The sequence below is a fragment of the Ornithorhynchus anatinus genome, chromosome 10 (genome assembly GCF_004115215.2).
Source record: "Ornithorhynchus anatinus isolate Pmale09 chromosome 10, mOrnAna1.pri.v4, whole genome shotgun sequence".
Classification (NCBI taxonomy): Eukaryota; Metazoa; Chordata; class Mammalia; order Monotremata; family Ornithorhynchidae; genus Ornithorhynchus; species Ornithorhynchus anatinus.
Window position 1 is genome coordinate 5,695,019 of NC_041737.1, and position 6,006 is coordinate 5,701,024.

The window sequence follows — 6,006 nt, forward strand, 5'->3', positions numbered from 1 at the left end:
CTGTCTCAGAACACCCCGCTCTCCATCTGCAGTCGATCTGGTAGTGGATCTGTAGAGTTTTTTCGGTAAAAATCCGGAAGTGGTTTACCATCGCCGCCTTCCACGCACTAAACTCGATACTCCTCCCTCGACTCTCTCCCGTGCCGCTGCTGCCCAGCGTTCGTGAGTTTTCATTCATTCAATAGTATTTATTGAGCACTTACTATGTGCAGAGCACCGTACTAAGCGCTTGGAATGTACAAGTCAACAACAGATAGAGACAGTCCCTGCCCTTTGACGGGATTACAGTCTAATCGGCAGACAAGACAAGAACAATGGCAATAGAGTTTTGACTTTTAGCAGAGTGCCTTCCACTCGCTAGCCACTGGCCAATCTAGGAATGGAAAGGGTAGGCCTCTGCTTGACTCTCCCTCCTGTAGCCGAATGGTAGAGAAATGGAAACTCTCCAGATGAGACCCTGGGAGGAGTCATCATGGCTAAAATGCATGGGAAGCAGCGTGGCTCAGTGGAAAGAGCCCGGGCTTGAGAGTCAAAGGTCATGGGTTCGAATCTTGGCTCTGCCACTTGTCAGCTGTGTGACTGTGGGCAAGTCACTTCACTTCTCTGTGCCTCAGTTACCTCATCTGTAAAATGGGGCTTAAGACTGGGGATTAAGACTGTGAGCCTCATATGGGACAGTCTGATTACCCTGTATCTACCCCAGCGCTTAGAACAGTGCTCTGCACATAGTATGCGCTTAAATACCAACATTATCATTATTATTATTATAAATAAGAAAGAAACAAGTGAGGGAAGGGAGACTAGGAAAATGTACTTGACATTCCCTGGGGAAAAAATGAGAGATGAGTGAAAAGTTTCCATTTCTGGGATCTTTTCTGAAGAAAGTCCTACGATATCCAAAACACCTCCCTAACAACTAGTCCTTATAGTTAAAAGTCCCCTGAATTTGTATACCATTTTACATCCTTCAAAAAGGAGAAAGCCCGGTAGAGTTGGAATAGAATCAAATGAATCTGGGCCCCAATATGGCAGATACAAAGTACGCCTTATGATACCAGTTCAGAAATGAGTAAAATAAGACAGGAGGATGTACTGATGGATTCTAAAGAATGCTCTCCTTAGCATCCTTTATATGGCTATCAATCGATTTTAATTACTTTATTGCCTCTCGGGTACTTAATGGGCTGTTCATACTTTCTTCTTCTGGTTCCAGTGTAGTCTTAATGTTTACTACCATCATTCTCCTCCCTCATTTGATGTACCATGTAAGCTTAGGACTCAAATACCCCAAGCCTTGCATCTGATTGTAGAAACACATTTTCCTAGATGGTCTATATCTAAAGAAATAGGTTTCCCCTCTTATTTCATTGGGTTGACTGAAAAGCACCATCCTCCCTCATCAACTGCAAAAGTAATTCAGTGTATCCTTTGGCTTTGATGTCCCCTAAGCATTTTATCAGGAGTTAACTCTTCTCTACTTATCCCGGAAATCTCCTATCTCCTTTGATCCACCCAGGAGGATCCCAGTTGGGAAGATGGGGATTTTTTAATCCAAGACAATGAATGTGTGTGCAATTAGCCAGTGCAGGCAGACTGGCCTCAATGTGTTTCCAGAGGGAATTTAATGGTTTGAGGGAGTTAGGAAGTTGGGGTTTGATTCCCTACGGCTTATCGTAAAAGAAACTTGACTCCTGCTACACACAGATGTATTCCAGGATAAATTGGGACCTACAAAACCGGGCAAAATTTCATGGTACACATTAGAAAACAATTTTCCATTAAGTACTGAAATAATTTTCTCATCTAAGTGGCTGTAAAAATTATCATCAAAGTTCTTTGGAATTACAAAAATATCTCCTGGTCTTTTCAGACTTTGAAAAGGCTCCAAGTAGGAGATTTGTAATAATTTGGGTTTTTAGTTTCTTTTTTATTTTTATAACATCCTGAATTGCATTTCTCAGAAGCTTTTCCAGACCATAATTATCCTGCCATGGCAGCCCCTCTCTGTGGTTTAAACACTAGGAAATGGAATAATTGCCCCTCTCGGTAATGCATTCCAGGATAGGCTACCGCCGGGGGTGTGTGGGGAGGGGGGGATCAAACTGGGAATCTTCTCAGAAATTAATTCCTGTTCCATTTGGAACACCTCCCTGTTGGCCTAATAGATGGAGCTCGGGCCTGGGAAAGGGGAGACATGGCTTCTAGTCTCGCTTGGTTTTGTCAACCGGGGCTGTGGCATCCATCTTGAGGGAAGTGTCTCCCCTTTCCCAGGCCCGAGCTCAATCCATTAGACCAACAGAGAGTGAAGCGTGCAGACTGGGCTGTACTAGGAGATCAACAAAGTAAGGTAGGAAGGGTGAGCTGAAGAAGTTCTTTAAAGCCGAAGGTAAGGATTTTCTGTTTGATGCGGAGATGGATGGGTAACCCCTCAGGGGGTTCTTGAGGAGTGTCCTGAAGATTTTTTTTTTTTTAGAAAAATATTCCAGACAGCAGAGTGAAATATGGAGTGGAGTGAAGAGAGACAGGAGTCAGAGATATCAGCAAGGAAGCTGATGCAGTGGTCCAGCCAAAATAGGATAAGCACTTAGCTCAGAGTAATAGTAATTTGAATGGAGAGGAAAGAGCATGGGCTTGGGAATCAGAGCACTTGTCACTTGCCTGCCCTGTGACCTTAGACAAGTCACTTAACTCCTCTGTACCTCACCTCATCTGTAAAATAGAGTTTCAATACCCACTCTCTCTCCCCCTCAGACTATGAGATCTATTTGGGAAAGGGACTATTTCCAGCCTGATTATCTTATATCCATCCCAGCACTTAGTACAGTGTTTGGCTCATAGCCAGTGCTTAACACAATAAGAAGAAGAAGAACATAACCATTATCATTATCAATGACTACTTCAATATGCTACAGTAGTCACAAATGCAGAAAACTACAGAGGGTTGGCTACAGAACTACAGAACTGCCTCCGGAATTCCTTAACGTGAACAGGCTCAGCTAGAAAGTTGAAAAACAGCCACGGATGATGAAGGTTGAAAGGCTACCAAGCCAATGGGCTGCTGGATTAGGGTAGGATGACACCGAACACTAGGTAGGACCAGAAGCCTCAGGTGGATTCTCAATCTTAAAGTCTCAGGACCAAGGCGTTCTTGACGGTCAGCTCCATCGCCATCAAGATTCCACACTCTAGTTTGTAAGATATTATCTCACGTGATGGGTGATCGGAGATCGATCAATCGATCGATCGTAGTTACTGAAGACTTACTAAGATAACTGTATAGTTATTGGTCAACCACGCCAAAGCTTATATTCTCTCCACCTCTTAACTTTGCGGCATCCATCAGCCACGTTAGCCTCTGGTGCGGCCCCGTCCGTAGGTGGATGCCTTTCTCTATTGATTATTGCTATTGACCCGTACTTCTTGGCCGAAGAGTCCCTTCCATAATGACCAAGAGGAGAAGATTGTCAGCGCTACGGGCTCTATTTGCATCCTTGTTTGCTTCGGCCTGAGTATATAATCATTAACCACAACCTCCCTCTTTTCTGTGGAATAATATTTGCACGGGGGCTGACCGAAGGTAGTATTTTGCGTAGGAGAGGCCTGCGATCTGGATCAATCTGGGAGTGATTGATGGGCAGAAGAAAGAACGTGCATGCCTAATGGAAATGTTAAACACAGAGCCACTCTGGCAACCTAAGTGATTGCGGCTCTTTAAATGGCAGCGGCGGCGTTCCGAATCAATCCTTAACTAATTGGAAAATTAATTAGTGTCTGTCATCTTAACCCAGCGTATTTTTAAATTTCAATGAGATTCAAGTTAGCTAGCTGTCTGCAAGAAGCCAGAGGCCAAGTCTGCCTTGGTCTAAACAAATGTTTGTTTGGGACAAAATCTACAGAGCCCATATGTTTCTTAAGCATGCAAATGATTACGATCTCGTTTTCAGCCCACAGAGAAGAAATTTACAATGACAGCTACTACTTCACTGCATGTGGGATGGCTGAAATCTGTTTGGTTGAGGGCCACAAACTCATCGTTTCAATCCGTCAGTGTGAATCCTGGAACATGGCTTCTGGTTGGCCCGGAAGGCTTCTGATTGACAGCTGTTGCCCAGAGGTGCTAGTGAAATCAATCAATCGTTGGTATTTATTGAATGCTCTTCTACACAGCAGTGCATTTAGCACTTGGGAGAGAAGGTAATAACAATAATATTTGTGGTATTTTTTAAGGACTTACCTTTTGTCAGGCACTGTACTCAGCACTGGTGTAGATGCAAGCTCATCAAGTTGGACACGGTCCCGTCCCACCCGGGGCTCAGCGTCTTAACCTCCAATTTGCAGATGAGCTAACTGAGATACAGGTCACACGGCAGACACGTGGCGGAGTCCGGATTAGAACCCAGGGCCTTCTGACTCGCAGGGCTGTGCTCCATCCACTAGGCCAGGCTGTTCCCCACCGTACTAAAACACTAGGACCTCGCAGGTCCTCATCCCATATGAGGTTCCCAGTCGAAGAGAGAGGTAAAACAGGTAATAACCCCAGTTTACAGATGAAGAAACTTAGACCTAGAGCCGTTCAGTGACTTGCCCACGGTCACACAGCAGACAAGTGGTAGAGACTGGATTAGAACTCGGGTTTCATTCATTCATTTATTCACTTGTATTTATTGAGCGCTTACTGTGTGCAGAGCACTGTACTAAGCGCTTGTAAAGTACAATTCGGCAACGGTCATGGCTCCCAATCCTTTGTTCTTCCCATTAGGCTTGCTGCTTCTCATATTTGACCCCTCTCCAAACACCATTCCTATCACTTGCCACATTCTGTTCCGACCCCACCCTAAATACCATTCTACAAGCCGCTAATGTAATTCCTCCTCCTCACTAAATTCCATTAGTGCTGCTTCCCGGAGTATCTGTGACAGGGAGGCACAGATTTCTGAAAGGTTAAGTTACCATACAACTATGCTGCAGGATGGAAAGAGACACATTAGCACAGTTGTTGAGTGGAATTGAGACAGCACCTGCTTGGAGCAGGAAAGCTGCAAATGAGAAGCATTTAATTAACTGGAATCTGTGCCCTGCGTACTCACCTAGCTTTGGGCCGAGAATAGGCTACGAACTAGTCCTGGTGCTCTGCACTCAAAAATCTGCGAAAATAGTTGAAGTGAGCAAAAGACATGGAATCGAAAGTTGGTGGGAAGACCTCGTCCTTCATCCAATACAGAGAAAAGACAGGGAAGGAATGTGGATTGGTGAGAAGGAGGATCTTGGGTGGGAAGACGGAAGAAACTGCGGTTGGATCCCGATAGGCAAGAACTATCCTTCACCAAGAGATAGCAAGCTCCCCTAGACTGTAAGCTCCTTGGGGTCAAGGGAAAGTGTCTATCAACTGTATTATATTCTCCCAAGTGCTTTGTACAGTGCTTTGCACATAGTAAGTGGTCAGTAAACTTCATGGATTGATTGATTTATTGATTGCAGGGCAGGGATTGTCTTGAACACCAATCACAGGCCTCTCAGGAGCCTGGTAGATTGCTCTGCCCACAGGAAAAACCGAACAGTGCTTTGAAGGCAGCAAGTGCACAATAAATGAGATTAATAATAATCAACACTAATGAATGAATGAATGCCTGCATGGTTGCATTAGGCTGAACTCCCTTGAAGTTCCCATGCAGCCATTCCACGTTTCCCCACAAGCCTTGGCTGGGCTTCTTGCATCCCGGCAATCAGGAAATCCTGTTTCACTCCCAAAAGAGAGAGAAGCCTCAGGGCCCAGTGGATAGAGCACCAGGTTGAGTGTTGGAAAGCTCTGGCTTCTAATCCCAGCTCTGCCACTTGTCTTCTATGTGACCTTAGGCAAGTCACTTCGCTTCTCTGGGCCTCAGTTCCCTCATCTGTAAAATGGGGATTAAGACTGTGAGCCCCATGTGGAACAGAGACTGTGTCCAACCTGAGTAGCTTATATCTACCCCAGTGCTCCGTTCAGTGCCTGGCACATAATAAGACCTT

General features: G+C 45.0%; 1 non-coding gene across 1 annotated transcript; it reads right to left on the reverse strand.

Annotated features, from left to right (window-relative positions):
* Window positions 1–331: 331 nt before the first annotated feature.
* LOC114814886 lies at window positions 332–467 on the reverse strand. Its single transcript, XR_003762682.1, has one exon. It is a non-coding gene; the product is annotated as a small nucleolar RNA SNORA7 (small nucleolar RNA).
* Between the last annotated feature and the right edge of the window lie 5,539 nt (window positions 468–6,006).